Below are 18,129 nucleotides of genomic sequence, written 5' to 3'. Positions count from 1 at the left end.
AACTTAACCTTTTTCCTGTGAATCGAGAAATAAACCACACTTCTTCCATTCCCACAGTCAAGTGCTCTGGTCCGGCGGGTTGAACCCCAGTGCTCGGCAGGAACGTGCTTTATAAACTTGGGGTGTGTCCTTGCCTCCTTGCTGACTGAGGGTCAAAAAGGGGCAGAGACACCTCCCAAACCAGGCGCTTTTTTGGTTTATAAACTGACGCATTTACATCTTGATGTGTCAAAGAATGCCTCTCTCCTTGTTTCCATGCTGTCAGTTTGGACTCCTGTTCTGAATTTTTGGTGTGAGGACTTTACCAAGGGCCAGGTTGGGGTCGAGAGATGTCCCTGGGAAGAAGCAGAAAAGGGCAAGGCAGAGCCGGTGACCTTGACCTTCCAACGCCTGTTGTTAGGTGAACCTGGCAAAGGCGTTGGGAAGCCAGCGCTGGGGGGCGAGGATCTCGGCGGACCAGCGAGCCGGCCATGGGACAGACAGCCCGGGAGCCCGCCAGGAGATCCAGAGAGAACACACAGGCGTTCTCTCTGGATGCCTGCAGGGCTTGGGACTGTCCCACTGCCGGCCCCAAACCAAACCCTCAGACAGAGCAGTTGGGATGCGCAGGGTGGTCTGTTAGAGACACGCTTTCATGTCGTTTGCAGGGAGAGCAGCCAGCTCTTCCCCCAGCCTGGACGCTGATACAACGAGTGCTCCAGCCTCAGCCAGGTGTGGGCCCGCCCCTCCTCCCCCCGCCGCTCCTCCCCCCCGCCGCTCCTCCCCCGCCCCTCCTCCCCCCCACCCCTCCTCCCCCCCGCCGCTCCTCCCCCCGTCCCTCCTCCCCCGGCCCCGTTCACGCTGCCATCAGCTGCCCTTCCGTAGAGCAGAAGACTCTGGGGTTATGGGCCCTGCCCGCGCGCGCGGAAACCTTGGCCCCAGCACAGGGCGTCTGCGGCAGGGAGTCCTCCTCCGCTGGCCCCTTGGTCGGTAGCTCATCAGGAAACAGAGCGAGCCGGGTTATTTGGGGAAGAGTCAGGAGGCACCGGAGAGTCACTCGTTTCAGAGAGTGGGTTCCTTGTTCTGCCGGCGCCTGAGTGACGGAGCCTGTACTTCGCAGCTCACGATTACGAAGGGCCGCAACTGGCCTCTTGGCTTCTGAAGGTGCAGACGATTCAGCCGGGGCTGTGAGCGTCCTCGCGCTAAATCATCCCTCATCACCTCTGTCCCCGCCTCCTCGCCCAGAGACCCCCTCCCCCACTGCAGCCCCCGAGCTGGGGCTCTGTCCCGGGCAGGACCGGAGTGTGACAAGCCCATCATTCCACAGTGGGGAAACCGAGGCCGGGAGAGGGGAGGTGACTTGCCCGAACCTGGACCATAGGGGACCCAGCGGCAGCTCCCCGGCCCAGCCCGTGTTCTCCGGGCCAGGGAGTTGTGAACTCAGGGATGGCCTGCTGCCTTCAAAGAAGCTATGGGAGTGGGGTAGGGAACTGGTGGCTTCACCTCCCGAGTATTTGCGGGGGTACTTCTAGGACCCTGAGGCTGGAGAGAAGGGAAAAGGGTTCTACTGAGGGCATCCCTGTCCTAACATGTGTAGGGATTAGTGAATGACGATCATAATAAGGGTGACAACAGCAAGCTCACTGTGTGTGCTGGGCGCTGTATAACCCTGGGGCCATTCTTGTGTGTGTGTGTGTGTGTGTGTGTGTGTGTGTGTGTAGCCTTATTTATTTATTTATTTTTGGTTGTGTTGGGTCTTCGTTTCTGTTCGAGGGCTTTCTCTAGCTGCGGCAAGCGGGGGCCACTCTTCATCGCGGTGCGCGGGCCTCTCACTATCGCGGCCTCTCCTGTTGCGGAGCACAGGCTCCAGACGCGCAGGCTCAGTAATTGTGGCTCACGGGCCCAGTTGCTCCGCGGCATGTGGGATCTTCCCGGACCAGGGCTCGAACCCGTGTCGCCTGCATTGGCAGGCAGATTCTCAACCACTGCGCCACCAGGAAAGCCCCTGGGGCCATTCTTGACTCCTCTGTTCCCTCACACCCTGCGTCCAGGAGGCAGGTTGCTCTCTTGGTGCGCTGTATCCTAGGGCAGCACTGCCCAGTAGAACTTTCCACGAGGAAGGATACTGTCTGTGCTCTGCTGCGTGGCTACTGACCAGTTGATGTGTGGCCAGTGTGACCAAGGAACTGATTTCGTTTTCCTTCAATTTTAATTAACTTAAATAGCCACCTAGGGCTAGTGGCTACCATATCGGACAGCACGGTTCTAGATAATATCCAGAATCTGACCGCCTCTCCCACCTCCTAGATGCCCACCGTGTCCCAGCCGTCATCTCCCCTTCGAGTCTCTGTCCTCCTGCCTTTGCCCCTGCAGTCTCTTATCCAATACATCTGCTCAAAACCCTGCAGTGGGGCCACCTCCCCAGGCCCTCATGTGTCCTGCAGACCCCTGTTATCCTGCTGTTGCTCTGACCTGCACACCTTGCCCTCTCCCCTGCTCTGTCCCACTGCCCTCACCTCCTTGCTCTTCCTATACACATAATTGTGCTCCTGCCTCAGGACCTTTGCACTGGCTGTTCCCTCTGTCTTAAGACTCTTTCCTTAGTAGCTACATGGCTCATGGCCTCTCCTCCTTCAAGCCCCTTGTCAAACCCCATTTTCTCAAAGAGACCTTTCCTGACGACGGGTAAGGGACATAGATTGGCAATGTTCCCCCCTTCTCCTTCTAGTCGTTGTATTTTTCTTCAAAGCATTTACTACCACCTGGCATTGTAAGGTTTTCTGATTTGTTTATTTTCTACCTCCCCTGACTAGAATGTAAATTCCACGAGGGCAAGTTTATTCCCTCTGTTTTGTTCATCGATGTATCCCACGCTTCAGGAACAGCACCTGGCACACAGTAGATGCTCAATAAATGCCAACCGAATGGAGGAAAGATGATCTCAGTCAGTGCTCACTGTCGCCCAAGAGGAAGGCGTCCTTACTCCCAGGTTACAGGTGAGAAAACTGGGGCAGGGGGGGTCAGCTTTAAACCCAGGTCCATGCAACTGGGAAACCCACGTGCCCAGCCACCTTGTTCAGCAGTGAGACGGGGCGAGTCATTCCACCTTGGAGCCTCAGTTTCCTTGCCCGGGAGTCCACGTGTCACACGCGGGGTCTCCATGGGCTCTGGGCCCAAAGGGGACCGACCGCGGCCCCATGTTAGGGGGAAGTCTTGCCAGACAGTGTAGGAAAAGCATGTCCTCTGCCTGGCAAGCCGCCCCCTGGGCAGACGAGAAGAGGGGTGTGTGGGGTGTGGCCAGTGGCAGGAGCCGGGGTCTGGACCAGGGTGTTGGGGGCTTCCACAGGATTCTTACAAAGCGCCTTAAGCTTCCTGTCGCTGACTTCCGCACCCAGCCATTTCCATTTTCTCCTGCTGCCGTGGGGTGTGGAGAGCAGCATCTGGGAACCGAGGCTGGGGCCGATTCCCCGGCGATGTCGCCCTGGGGGGTGGCTGGACAGGGAGTGGCCAGGAGGAGTGGTGGACCGAGACTACGAGGGTCAGGCCTTGAATGCCGAGCTCAGAGTTCTGGGACACGTGTGAGAGGTACGAGGAGAAAGGAACAGGGAGGGGCTGACATCAATTATGCACCTGCTGTGTGCAATGTGGGGCTGTCCGTGGGCTTTCTCACTTAGTTCTTATGACTCCCCACAAGTCAGTATTCCCACTGCTATTCATTCGTTCATTCATTCATTCATTCACCATGTGCCAGGCCTGCTGACAGCTGATCCGGTGCTCATATCCAAGGGTGAGACAGAGGCAGGGAGCTGTGGGGACAGGTGGCCACAGGGTGGCCCTGTCCAGGGGGTCCATCGAGAGAAGGACACTGAGACTCAGAGAGCTGAAGGGACATGCCCAGGTCTTGGGGCTCACAGCCTGTGCCCCCCCCCCCACCAGTGCCTTGGGCTGGGCAGATGCAGCCTGGGCGGGGGTGCCCAGAGTCCCCTGAGCCCAATTTCCCTGGGCTCCAACAGCCAAGGCTGCAACTCTCACTTTCCCCATCTCGGCAGAGCAGAAAAACGGGCTGGTTGCTTTCCTTTCCGGGTTTCAGGGCTGTCCTCTTTACTCTGTCTCCTGACTCAAATGCTAATCTCTTCTGGAAACAACCAGAAATAATGTTTTACCAGTTCTCTGGGCATCCCTTAGCTCAGTCAAGTTGAGACGTATAAAACTGTCACATTTTCCTCCAAAGTCCATAGTTTACATTGGCGTTCACTCTTGACGTTGTTCATTCTATGGATCTGGACAAATGTGTAATGACATGTATCTGTCATTATGGTATTATACAGAGTATTTCCACTGCCCTAAAAGTCCACCGTTCTCTGCCTATTCATCCCTCCCTCCCTTCTAACCCCTGGCAACCAGTGAACTTTTTACTGTCTCCACAGTATTACCTTTTCCAGAGTGTCGTATAGTTGGAATCATGCAGTCTACAGCCTTTTCAGACTGGCTTCTTTCACTTAGTAATATCCATTGAAGGTTCCTCCATGTTTTTTTATGGCTTGATAGCTCACTTCTTTCTGTGCTGAGTAATATTCCATTGTCTGGATGGATCACAGTTTATTTACCCATTCACCTACTGAAGGACAGCTTGGTTGCTTCCAAGTTTTGCCAATTATGAGTAAAGCTTCCATAAACATCGAAGTGCAGGTTTTTGTGTAGACATACGTTTTCAACTCATGTGGGTAAGTACAAAGGAGGGTGATCTCCAGATCATATGGTAAGAGTACCTGTAGTTTGTTTTTTTTTTTTTTTTTTTACACAGAATATAAACGCTTTATTAACAGCAGATCATCCTCGTGGGCCAAGTGGTCGACCCAGACATCCAGGACCCAGTCCCAAGTTCAGCGCAGCCTCCGAGCCTCTCGCTCTGACTCCAACAGGGTGAGCACGTCGCCCTCGCGCACGGGGCCTTTCACGTTTCGGATGATGGAGCGGCTCGTGTCATCCATGAATTCTACGTGCACCTGCATGCACTGTCCCTGCGAACCGGTCCTGCCCAGCACCTTGGTGACCCTGGCAAGCTGGATGGGCTGCACACGGCTCGTATCCATGATGGTGGCGCGGCGCCTGTCTGGCATAGAGGAGGCGTACCTGTAGTTTTGTAAGAAATTAACAAACTGTCTTCCGAAGCGGCTGTACCACTTTGCAGTCTCACCGGCAGTGAATGAGAGTTCCTGTTGTTCCACATCCTCACCAGCATTCGATGTTGTCAGTGTTCCAGGTTTTGGCCATTCTGATAGGTGTGTTATTACAGTGGTATCTCACTGTTTTCTTGGGGTTTTTTAAAATAAATTTATTTATTTATTTATTTTTGGCTGTGTTGGGTCTTCGTTGCTGCATGCAGGCTTTCTCTAGTTGTGGCGAGCGGGGGCTACTCTTCGTTGCGGTGCGCGGGCTTCTCATTGCGGTGGCTTCTCTTGTTGCAGAGCACGGGCTCTAGGCTCACGGGCTTCAGTAGTTGTGACGTGCTGGCTCAGTAGTTGTGGTGCATGGGCTTAATTGTTCCGTGGCATGTGGGATCTTCCCGGACCAGGGCTCGAACCCGAGTCCCCTGCGTTGGCAGGCGGATTCTTAACCACTGCGCCACCAGGGAAGTCCCTCTCACTATTTTAATTAGAATTTCCTTGATGACATATGATGTGGAGCATCTTTTGATATGTTTACTTGCCATGTGTATATCTTCTTTGGTGAGGTGTCTATTAAGGTCTTAGGCCCATTTTTTTTTAAATTAATTAATTAATTAATATTTATTTTTTGCTACGTTGGGTCTTCGTTGCTGCGCACAGGCTTTCTCTAGTTGTGGCGAGTGGGGGCTACTCTTCATTGTGGTGCGTGGCTTTCTCATTGTGGTGGCTTTTCTTGTTGCAGAGCATGGGCTCTAGGTGCGCAGGCCTCAGTAGTTGTGGCACGTGGGCTCAGTAGTTGTGGCTCACATGCTCCAGAGCGCAGGCTCAGTAGTTGTGGCGCACGGGCTTAGTTGCTCCGTGGCATGTGGGATCTTCCCAGACCAGGGCTCAAACCCGTGTGCCCTGCATTGGCAGGCGGATTCTTAACCACTGCGCCACCAGAGAAGTCCCTAGGCCCATTTTTTAAAAATTTATTTATTTATTTATTTATTTTTAGCTGTGTCGGGTCTTCGTTTCTGTTCGAGGGCTTTCTCTAGTTGCGGCGAGTGGGGGCCACTCTTCATTGCGATGTCCGGGCCTCTCACTATCGCGGCCTCTCTTGTTGCGGAGCACAGGCTCCAGACGCGCAGGCTCAGTAACTGTGGCTCACAGGCCTAGCTGCTCCGCGGCATGTGGGATCTTCCCGGACCAGGGCTCGAACCCGTGTGCCCTGCATTGGCAGGCGGATTCTTAACCACTGCGCCACCAGAGAAGTCCCTAGGCCCATTTTTTAATTGGATTGTTTGCTTTCTTGTTATTGAATTTTAAGCGTTCTTTTTATATTTTGTATAACAGTCCTTTATCAGGTATGTCTTTTGTAAATATTTTCTCCCGGTCTGTGGCTTGTCTTTTCATTCTCTTGGCAGTGTCTTTCACAGAGCAGAACTTTTAAATTTTAACGAAGCCCAGTTTATCCGTTTTTTCTTTCATGGATCATGCCTTTGATGTCTAAAAAGTCATCACCAAACCCAAGGCATCTAGATGCTCTCTTATGTTATCATCTAGAAGTCTTACAGCTTTGCATTTTACATTTAGGTCTGTGATCCATTAGGAATTAATTTTTGTGAAGGGTGTAAAGTCTGTGTCTAGATTCATTTTTTTGCTTGTGGATGTCCAGTTGTTCCAGCACCATTTGTTGAAGAGACTATCTTTTCCCTATTGTATTGCTTTTCCTCCTTTGTCAACGGTCAATTGACTATATTTATATAAAGGGTCTATTTCTGGGCTCTCTATTCTGTTTCATTGGTCTGTTTGCCTATTCTTTCACTGATAACACACTGTCTTGATTATTGTAGATTTCAGTATGTATTTTTTCAATTTGAGTAATGCAAGTCCTCTAACTTTGTTCTTCTTCTGTGTTGTGTTGGCTATTCTGAGTCTTTTCCCTCTTATGTAAACTTTATTTATGTATGTATTTATTTTTTGGCTGTGCCACACGGCTTACAGGATTTTAGTTCCCCGACCAGGGATTGAACCCAGGTCCATGGCAGTGAAAACTCCAAGTCCTAACCACTGGACCACCACCAGGGAGCTCCCATAAACTTTACAATCACTTTGTTGATGTCCACAAAATGACTTGCTGGGATTTTGACTTTTTGGAATTGCATTGAGTCTATAGATCAAGTTGGGAAGAACTGACATCTTGACAACGTTGAGTTTTTCTACCCATGAACATGAAATATCTCTCCTTTTATTTAAGATTTGTTTTAAAAAAATATTTTTCATCAGAGTTTCCTTATGTAAGACTTGTGCATATTTTGTTAGGTTTATATTTCATTCTTGGGAGTGCTAATATAAATGGTGTTGTGCTTTTTGTTTCAAATTCCACTTGTTCATTGCTGGAATATAAGAAACCAAGTGAATTTTGTACACAGGCACACCTCATTTCATTGTTCTTCTCTTTATAGTGCTTCACAGACATTGCATTTTTTTCAAATTGAAAGTCTGTGGCAACCCTGCATCGATCAAGTCTGTTGACACCATTTTCCCAACAGCATTTGCTCACGTAGTGTCTCTGTGTCACACTTTGGTAATTCTCAAAATAGTTCAAACTTTTTCATTATTATTATATTTGTTATGGTGATCTGTGATAAGTGATTTTTGATGTTACTACTACTACTCACAGAAGGCTCAGATGTTGGTTAGCATTTTTTAGCAATAAAATATTTCTAAAGTAAGGTATGTACATGGTTTCTTAGACATAATGCTATTGCACACTTAATAGACTACAGTAGAGTGTAAACATAACTTTTATATTAATTGAGAAACCAAAAAAATTGTGTGACTTGCTTTATTATGATATTTGCTTTATTTTGGTGGTCTGCAACCAAACCCACACTATCTCCAAAGAATGCCTATATTAATCTTGTACTGTATCTTGCAACCTTGATATACATGATCACTTGTTCTAGGAGGTTTTTGTTGTTGTTGTTGTTTGTTTGTTTTTGGTCAGTTCTTCTGGATTTTTCTCATGGACAATCATGTTGAAAAAGGTGGTTTTATTTCTTCCTTCCCAATCAGTGTACCTTTTATTTCATTTTCTTGTCTTATTACATTAGCTAGAACTTCCAATACAATGTTGAAAAAGAGTTTCAACATTCAGCAGTAAACTATTCCTAGTTTGTTAATTTTTTTTTATGATAAATGGAATTTGGATTGTATCAAGTGATTTTTCTGCATCTGTGAATTGATCATGTGATTTTTCTTTAGCCTGTTGATGTGATTGATTACATTAATTGATTTTCAAATGTTGAAACAGCGTTGCTTACCTGGGATAAATTCCACTAGGTTGTGGTCTATAATTCTTTTTATGCACTGTTGGATTTGGTTTGCTAATATTTTGTTGAGGATTTTTGCATATATGTTTATGAGAGATATTGGCCTGTAGTTTTCTTTTCTTGTAATCTCTTTGTCTGGCTTTGGTATTAGGGTAATGTCAGCCTCACAGAATGGGTTAGGAAGTATTTCCTCTGCAAGAGATTGTAAAGAATTTGTATAATTTCTTCCTTAAATGTTTTGTGGAATTCACCAGTGAACCCATCTCAGTCTGGTGCTTTCTGTTTTGGAACGTTATTAATTATTGACTCAGTAATCTTTAATAGATGTAGTCCTTTTAAGATTGTCTATTTCTTTTTGTGTGAGTTTTGGCAGATTGTGTCTTTCAAGGAATTGGTCCATTTCATGTAGGATATCATATTTGTGGGCATAGAATTCCTTGATTCATAGTTCATAGTATTCATTTTAATGTCCATGGGATCTGTAGTGGTGTTCCCCCTTTCATTTTTAATATTAGTAATTTGAGTCTTCTTTCTTAGTTAGCCTGGCTAGAGGCTTATTGATTTTATTGATCTTTTCAAAGAACAGGTTTGGATTTTGTTGATTTTCTCTACTGAGTTCTTGTTTTCAATTTTATGGATTTCTGCTCTAATTCTTACTATTTCTTTTCTTCTGCTTACGTTCATTTTAATTTGATCTTTTTCCAGTTTCTTGAGGTAGATTAGATGATTGATTTTAGATCTTCCTTCTTTTCTAATAGATGCACTCAGTGCTATAAATATCCCTTTAAGTACTGCTTTTGCTGCATCCTACACATTTTGATAGGTTATGTTTTCATTCTCATTTAGTTCAAGATAGAGTTGACCCTTGAACAATGCAGGGGTTAGGGGTACTGATCCCCTCACAGGTGGAGATCTGCATGTAACTTTACAGTTGGCCCTCCATATCGCTGTTCCACATCCACAGATTCAACCAACCAAAGATTGTGTAGTACTGTAGTATGTATTTATTGAAAAAAATCCACATTTAAGTGGACTTGTGCAGTTCAAACACATGTTGTTCAATGGTCAACTGTATTTTTAAATTTCTCTTGCAATTTCTCTTTTGACCCATGTGTAATTTAGAAGTATGTTGTTTAATCTCTAAGTGTTTTGGGATTCTCCAGTATTCTTTTTGTTATTGATTTCTAGTTTAATTCCACTGTGGTCTGAGAGCAGACATTGTATGATTTCTATTCTTTAGAATTTGTTAAGGTATGTTTCATGCCCAGAAGTGGTCTATCATGGTGCATGTTCTGTGTGAGCTTGGGAAGAGTGTATAATCTGCTCTTGTTGGATGAAGTAGTCTATAGATGTCAATTTTATCCAGTTGATTGATGGTGTTGCTGAGTTCAACTATGTCCTTACTGATTTTCCATCTGCTGGATCTGTCCATTTCTGATAGAGGGGTGTTGAAGTCTCCAACCATGATAGTGGATTCATCTATTTCTCTTTGAAATTCTATTCGTTTTTGCCTCATATATTGTGATGCTCTGTTGTTAGATGCACACACATTAAGGGTTATGCCCTTTTGGAAAATTGGACATTTATCACTTTGTAACACCCTTCTTTATCCCTGATAAAACTCTTTGCTTTGAAGTCTGCTCTGAAATTAATTAGCTATTCCTGCTTTCTTTTTTAAACATCTTTATTGGAGTATAATTGCTTTACAATGGTGTGTTAGTTTCTGCTTTATAACAAAGTGAATCAGTTACACATAGACATATGTCCCCATATCTCTTCCCTCTTGCATCTCCCTCCCTCCTGCTTTCTTTTGATTAGTGTTAGCATGGTTTATTTTTTCCATCCATTTACTTTAAATCTATTTGTGTATTTATATTTAAAGTGAGTTTCTTTTAGACAACATATAGTTGACTCTTGTTTTTTGATCCACTCTACCAATCTGTCTTTTAATTGGTGCACTTAGACTATTGACATTCAAAGCGATTAGTGATATAGTTGGCTTAATATCTACCACACTTGTTAATGTTTTGTACTTGTTACAATGGTTCTTTGTTACTACATTTTTCTTTCACTTTTTCTGCCTTTTTGTGGGTTTTTTTTTTTTTTTTTTGAGTAAGAAATAAATATTTATCAAGTCCTTGATATTTGGAGATTTTTGTGTTGGAGTAACTCGTCTCTTCTCCCCCAGCTTTATTGAGGTATAATTGACAGAAAGAAATTATATAAATTTAAGGTGTAAAACATGATGATTTGATATACATATATATTGTGAAATGATCACCACAATAAAGGTAGTTAACACATCCGTCACCTCACATAGTTACCTTTTTGTGTGTATGTGTGTGTGTGGTGAGAACTTCCAATATATAATACAGTATTGTTAACGATGGTCACCATGCTGTACATTAGACCCCCTGAGCTTAATCGCCTTATACCTGAAAGCTTGTATCCTTTGACCAGCACCTCCACGCCCCAGCCTCTGGCAACCACCATTTTACTCTCTGTGTCTATGATTTCAACTATTTTAGATGCCACCTGTAAGTGAGATCATACAGTATTTGTCTTTGTCTGACTTATTTCACTTAGCATGTTGTTCTCAAGGTTCATCCATGTTGTTGCAAATCTGCCTTTTGTGGTTTTAACTGAGCATTTTATATAATTCCCTTTTCTCTCCTTTCTCACCCTATCAGTTATATTGCTTGTTTCTAGTGGTTGCCCTAGAGTTTGCAATATACATTTACCGCTACTCCGATCCACTTTCAAGTAACACTGTCTCACTTCATGGGTTGTACAAATCCCTTATAATAACAAAATAATCCTAATTCCTCCCTCCTATACTTTGTATCATTGCTGTCATTCATTTCACTTATACATAAACATTCATAAGCATATATATTATGTATATAGTCAAATACATTGTCGGTATGATTATTTTGAACAAATCGTTATCTGTTAGTTCAAGGTTAAGAATAAAAAAAATAAAGGTTTTATTTTAGCTTCACTTTCTTTACTTTATTTCTTCCCCTATGCTCTTCCTTTGTTTATGTTAATCCATGTTTCTGACCCATATTATTTTCTTTCTCTGGAAAGAACTGCTTTGAACATTTCTTGAATGGCAGGTCTATTAGCCACAAATTCCCTTAATTTTTGTTTGTCTGAGAAAGTCTTTATTTCCCCTTCACTTTTGAAGGGTAATTTCACAGGGTATAGAATTCTAAATTTGTGGGGCTTTTCTGTCAGCACTTTAAATATTTCACTCCACTCTCGAGGAGCTGAAAGTAATTCTTATCTTTGCTCTTCTATAGATAATGTGCTTTTTTCCCCTCTGGCTTCTTTCAGAATTTTTTTTCTCTTTATCTTTGCTCTTCTGAAGTTTGAAAATGAAATGCTTAGGTATAGTTTATTTGGGGCATTTATCTTGTTTGGTGTTCTCTGAGCTTCCTGGATCTCTGACTTGGTGTCTGACATTAATTGGGGAAATTCTCTGCCATTATTGTTTCATATATTTCTTCTGTTCCTTTCTCTCTTCTCCTGCTGGAATTCCCAATTACACATATGTTATACCTTTGTAGCTGTCCTGCAGCCCTCGTATATTCTGTTCTATATTTTTCAGTCTTTGTTCTCTTGGCTTTTCAATTTTGGAGGTTTCTGTTGAGATATTCTCAAGCTCAGAGATTCGTTCCTCAGCCGTGTCCAGTCTACTAATAAGTCCCTCAAAGACATTCTGCATTTCCCTTCCAGTTTGTTTGATCTGTAGCATTTCTTTTGGGTTCTTTCTCAGGATTTCCATCTCTCTGCTTACACCACACCTCTGTTCTTGCATGCCGCTGACTTGATCCATTAGAGCTCTAGCATATTAATCATGGCTATCTTAAATTCCTGGTCTGATATTTCTAACCTCCCTGCCATATCCAAATCTGGTTCTGATGCTTGCTCTGTCTCTTCAAACTATGTTTTTTGCCTTTTAGTATGCCTTGTAATTTTTTCTTGATAGCCAGACATGAGGTACTGGGTAAAAGAAACTTCTGGAAATAGGCCTTTAGTAATGCAGTGGTGAGGTGGGGGGAGGGGAAGAGTTCTAGGTCTCAGTCCTGTAGTGAACCTGTGCTTACAGGACTGTGAACTTCATGAATGTTTCTCATCTCTTCCCACCCCCATAGGTGGGGAGGGATGGCTAAAGTGGCTTGGAGTTGGGTGTTTCCCCTTTCTCACGTCTGTTAGGCTCTGATAAAACCCGGGGAGATTAGGCTCTGATTAGGTTAAACTAATAGATTAAATCTGATAGATTAGGAGGGCTGGCCTTGTTAAGAACAGGATATTCTGGCGTATTTCACAGTGGTTCATTTCCTCCTTCCCTGCTGGAAGCACAAGGGGGTTTTCCGTCCAATATTCACTTGTGAGAGCAGATTGGGGTCCTGGAGGTAAAGTTCACAAACAGGTGAAGACCCCTCTGGCACTGGGCCCCCTCTGGAGTTTCAACTCTCAGCCTCGTCTACACTGAACCTCCAGCAACTCGTCAGTTTCCGTTCGGGTTCCCTTCCCTGGCCCTGGTTCCTGTGCAGCTTTCTGCCTCTGGAGCCGTGGTTCTCTGCGCTCAGCTGTCGGTGCCTCTGATGCGGGGGCACCGGTTTGCCCCGTGGCCTCGCTTCTTTCACAAATCTAACAAGAGTTGTTGATTTTTCAGCTTGTTCAGTTTTTTACTTGTTGTTAGCACTGAGTGGCAGCTTCCAAGCTGCTTCTGTGCTAGACCAGAAACTGGAAGTCTGGGATTGGGTTTGGAGCAGCTCCCCTGGCTTCGGGGTGGAGGATGGGTGGGCAGAGTGGCAAGGGGACATTTCAGGGTCTGGGGGAGGGGTGATAGGCAGGGTTACCTGAGACATTTCCCTCTGCCGTTTGTAGACCCACCCAGTGGCTCCTTGGGCGGCTTCCAGGGCTCTGGCCACGTTCCTGGAACTCCCTGGGGGTTTCAGGAGACCCTCACTGCTCCCCCCACCCCACTGGCTTCCAGCTTCCACTCCCACTCGGGTGGGAAGTTCTGTGTGTCAGAGGCCCCCTCTGCCAGTCCCAGGGACGCCCTTGTTCTCAGTGGTCCCCACTTCCCTCCTAAAGCAAGAATCCTCATGGCCAAGCTGTGTGGCAGGAGGGGCAGGTAAGAGAGGAAGGGAGAAGGGGGTGCATCAGGAGATGGTCCAGAAATGTCTGCCTTTCCCTTATGGCAAGGCCTCTGTGTGTCCCGGGGCCTTGGGCAGAGCCTGGGGGCAGAGTCCTAGAGCAAACACACCCAGGGAGGGCAGTGTCAGGGCCTCACTGACACTGGAGTGGAAACAGAAAGGCTCCTTTCCATCTGATGCTGCTTGCTCACCCAGCATCTCCTCCTCTCCTTGGTCGCCCTCTTTCTAGGGGTTTCCGCCTCCAAGAAGCCTTCTGGGTCCTCCCCGGTGAAACCGAGGAGGATCCCATGGGGCTGCTGGGCATGGAAGCCTTTTTGCCCCCCATTTCTTGTAGGCAAGACTCCAGCCTCCATGACCTCCCCTGAGTTCCAAAGGGCAGGTTCGAACAGTTGCTAATCAAGGGAGGAGCAGCTAAGAAACCACCGGAGGCGAGATGAAAGGGACCAGAGAAGCTCATCAAGACTAGGAGACCCGGCCACCTGAGACCCTGCACACCCCCTAATCTTATCAGCAACCCCACCCTTGAACTATTGCTATTAAACTCCTCATCAAATCCTCCCGGGCTGGGACACATAGTTTTCGAGGGCAGGAGCCCACGGTGGCCCCCTCTGCCTGGCAAAGCAATAAAGCTATTCTTTTCTACTTCACCCAAAACGCTGTCTCTGAGATTCGGCTTGGCACCGGTGCACAGAGAAGCTGAACTTCTGGCATCACCGGTGAGCACCCTGGGTGGGCTTCCCCCGCTCCTTGTACCTCATCGCAGTGTCATGAACTAGCGAATCGTGTGATGATTTGCTCGGTTCTGTCTCGCCCACTAGACCTGGTCTGTCTCGTCCACGTCTGTGTTGTCAGTATCTGGAGGGACGCTTGCCCCATACAGGCACCCAGCAAACTTTGTTAAATAAAGGAATGAATGTTGAACAAATAGGTAAAATGGATAATGGCTCGTGACAGACTGTGGCTAAAATCACCCGATGGAGACCCCAAGGTGGAAGGCTGTTCCCCGCCCTGTGGGGTCCTGTTCACCACACTGATGCTCTGGGGTGAAGGGGGTGCCGGTCCGCGGGCGGCCGGGCTATGCTTTCATGCCCCATCGCTTGCTCCAGGGGCAGGTGGCGGCTTCGGCAGCTCCAAGAGCCTCCCCGCTGTCTGCTCTTAGGGTCCCGGCTGCGGGGAAGTGGGAATTATGGAGATGCCAATCCCTCAGGCATGGTGCTCCGTCAATCCTGGGCTGTCCTGATAAATACGCTCTTGCAGTGTGGGCCCCAGATAATGTACTGTTCTTGCAATATGGTTTCTCCAGAACATGAGTCACCGCTTAAAGAGAAAACAAGCCACGATCCTGCTGCGGAAGCTTCCCGCGTCGGGATGCAGTGGGAGGCCTGGGGTCCCGTCCAGCCCTGGCGGGCCAGGTGTGCAGAGCTTGGGTTCTGCAGTTGGTGATTTGGTGGACGTGCCGGTCCTGCCACTGCCTGGTGGGTGGGTGGGCTGCCCTGCGCCTCTGCTTCTAGCCTGGTGGGTGGGGGCTGCCATCTCCGTCGTTCACTGGAGCTGCTGCAGGAACCCCAGGCAGCCCCCTTCCCTCTGCCGGTCAGTTTCCTCACCTGTAAAGAGGGGATAGTGATGGTCATCCTCCCAGGTTGCTGTGGGAGGACCCCGGGAGGTAATTATTAATAACAGAGATGATAATGGAAGTTGGTGACACTTGTCAAGGACTCACCGAGCACCAAGTGTTTCTCAGACCACCTGGATGTCCCCATTTTATAGATGAGGAAATGGAGGCAAGAGGCATTACGTGATCTGCCCAGGGTCCCACGGCTGGAGGTCTGGGCAGCTGAGCTTCACGGCCAGCGCCCCGTCCCGCCCCCTCCAGGATGGTGGGAGACAGGGCAGCCGCCTTGCAAGCCCCATGAGCCATGGGGGTGCTGAACGCCTGCCTCCCTCCAAGTCCCCACCCTCAGGTCCTGCTTAGCCCCCCTCAAGGCCACTGCCACTTGCGGGAACTTGGCTCTCCTGCCCCTGCCCCCGGCCTCCAGCGCCCCCCGGCGTCTCAGCCTTCAGGCAGCATGGGTTGGTCCGGCCGGGCTCAGCAGTCCAGGCCGGCGGCCACATTAAACGCAGCAGGAACAGGGCCTGGGACTCACGGTCCTCTAGGGGTCTGCAAAAATGTGTTCATTTTCATTTCTCGTAGAATCAAGAGGAAAAAGATAAATGGAATAATATGAATCCAGCCTGGATTATATTTGCCTTTATACCAGTGCAGTTGTAAAATGTAATTAAAAATTTTTTTAGGGCTTCCCTGGTGGTGCAGTGGTTGGGAATCCGCCTGCCAATGCAGGGGACACGGGTTCAAGCCCTGGTCCAGGAAGACCCCACATGCTGCGGAGCAACTAAGCGCATGCTCCACAACTCCTGAGCCCGCGCGCCTAGAGCCCGGGAGCCACAACTACTGAGCCTGCGTGCCACACCTACGGAAGCCCGCACGCATAGAGTCGGTGCTCCACAACAAGAGAAGCCACCGCAATGAGAAACCCTCGCACCACAACGAAGAGTAGCCCCCGCTCGCCGCAACTAGATAAAGCCCGCGTGCAGCAATGAAGACCCAATGCGGCCAAAATAAATAAATAAATTTATTTAAAAAAAATTTTTTTTTTTAATATTGGAAGGGGCCCACAAAGGCAAAAGCACCTCAGGTCCCCGAAAGCCACCATGTGGCCCAGACTGCAGCGTCTCCCATCACCGCCAGGTAAGGGCAGACCTGCCCTCTGCAGCCTCCCTCCTTGGCCCTAATGCTCCAGACACAGCCGACCATTGGCAGTCATCCTGTCTCCAGCCATCACTCCCGGGTCCCCCAGACACTCCCCTCGTGCCTGGCTCAGTCCAGCCTTCATGGGTCACCCCCCTGGAGACATTCTTTGACTGTCTCACACTGGTCCTCGGGGCCACGGCCCTCTTGACCCCTCTGCCCAGTGCCTCGAGGCTGTGCTGGCTGTTTATGCATCGGCTGCTCTCATTGGTCCCGGAGCGGCTCCAGACTCATGCTGTGTCCTGGTCACTGGGTCACCCTGCCCAGGCCAGGCCTGGGGTGGGGTCCAGGGGTACTGGGGAAGGGGTGACGGTGTGGCAGATACTATTGTTTAGAAGGCAGGAAGCATCGAGGCAGAAGCGGGCCATGCTCCTGGGCTTAGGGCAAGATGGAGGCCTGGGGTGCGAGGACTGCAGGTAGATGGGCAAGTCGTAGGTGGGGGGACGTGGGGACAATGTGAGGCGGGCCCAGGGGCTGGGAGGTGACGCTGACCTTGATAACTGATCTCACTCCTGAAGCCCACACCCCAAGGAGCTGACCCCTGAGGGGACAGGCAAATAAGCAGACTGTTCCAAGCCAGAGGCTCGCGGACAGAGATGGGGCAAGGCCTTGGGGCTTGGGGAGCCCAGCGGAGGATCTCCATCCCCGGCCAAGGGTCTGGTGGGAGCTGGATGACAGGTAGGGCTTCCAGGCACAGGAATCAGCATGTGCGAAGGCTCAGAGGTGCGTGCCGCTGTAGGTCTGAGTGGGAGGAGGGCCTGGGATGTCCCCTGCCGCACGGGACCTTGGAAAAGCATGAGAGCCGCTTGCAATCGTTTGTGGGAGAATTTCACTGTGGTCAGACCGTGTGCCCATACTTTCTTTCACTAAGAATAGGGAGCTGGCCATCCTCATTGTCAAATACCCACTGATGCCGACAACAGGCCTGGTCTTGTGAGGGTGCTGGGGACACAGAGGTGGCTCAGTCCCAGGTCTCCAGCTGGTGGATGAGACGCACGGGTGGAGGCCATCGGCGATGTCTGCAAAGAGCTTGGGAGGTGGAAGGGGAGCTGCATCTGGCTGGAGGGCGTGGGGACCCTTCCTGCAGGAGGGGGGCCGGGGCTGGCCTCGAGCGAGGCAGAGGGGTCCCCAGGGGTGCCTGCAGAGTGCGGGTGCTCCTGAGCTAAAGCATAGAAGGAAGAGAGTGGGGGAGACCGGGGACCAGACTGAACTGGAGCTGGTGCGGCATGACGCTGGCATCGCCCTGGGCGGACGCAGGGCGGGTGGCCGAGGGGAGGAGGAAGCGGGGGTGGGGCGTGGGGTGGCCTGGTTGGGGGCTGCTGGTGAGCTTCATCTCAGGCTCTGATTTTCTAAATGAATGAAGCCACGTCCTGGCGAGGCAGGCGATGTAGTCGGAACAGGAAGAGAAAGGCTTGGATGTGGAGGGTCTCCCGAGATGGGACCTGGGCCGAGCTGGTAAGGGAGGATGTTAGACCCCGTGTCTCAGTGCAGGTTTCCCCAGCAGCAGACCCTGAGAGGATGAATGGGAGCTTATTTGGGAGAGGGTGAGTGAGGCACTGTGATGGGAAGGCAAGGGGGCTGCAGAGTCACTCCAGGAAGCGGAGCCTGTGCCCCCAGGGGTCTTCAGGGTACAGCGTGGAACACGCAGCAGAGCTAACGCATCCAGGGGTGAGGGTGCTAGGGCCACT

The 18,129-nt window shown here is 48.9% G+C and overlaps 1 protein-coding gene and 1 pseudogene across 2 annotated transcripts in view; one reads left to right on the top strand and one right to left on the bottom strand.

Annotated features, from left to right (window-relative positions):
* The window catches only part of LOC309625811 (uncharacterized protein), a 70,523-nt gene that overhangs the window by 37,844 nt on the left and 14,550 nt on the right, over positions 1-18,129 (top strand). The gene's annotated exons all lie outside the window — the stretch shown is intronic.
* Positions 4,755-5,100, bottom strand: LOC309626488 (small ribosomal subunit protein eS28 pseudogene; annotated as a pseudogene). Its single transcript has one exon. The product of its transcript is annotated as a small ribosomal subunit protein eS28 pseudogene (transcript).

Source organism: Balaenoptera borealis, assembly GCF_965194805.1.
Source record: "Balaenoptera borealis genome assembly, chromosome: 3".
Classification (NCBI taxonomy): Eukaryota; Metazoa; Chordata; class Mammalia; order Artiodactyla; family Balaenopteridae; genus Balaenoptera; species Balaenoptera borealis.
The sequence above is the reverse complement of the archived record's forward strand: the minus strand, read 5'-3'. Positions and strand labels throughout refer to the sequence as shown.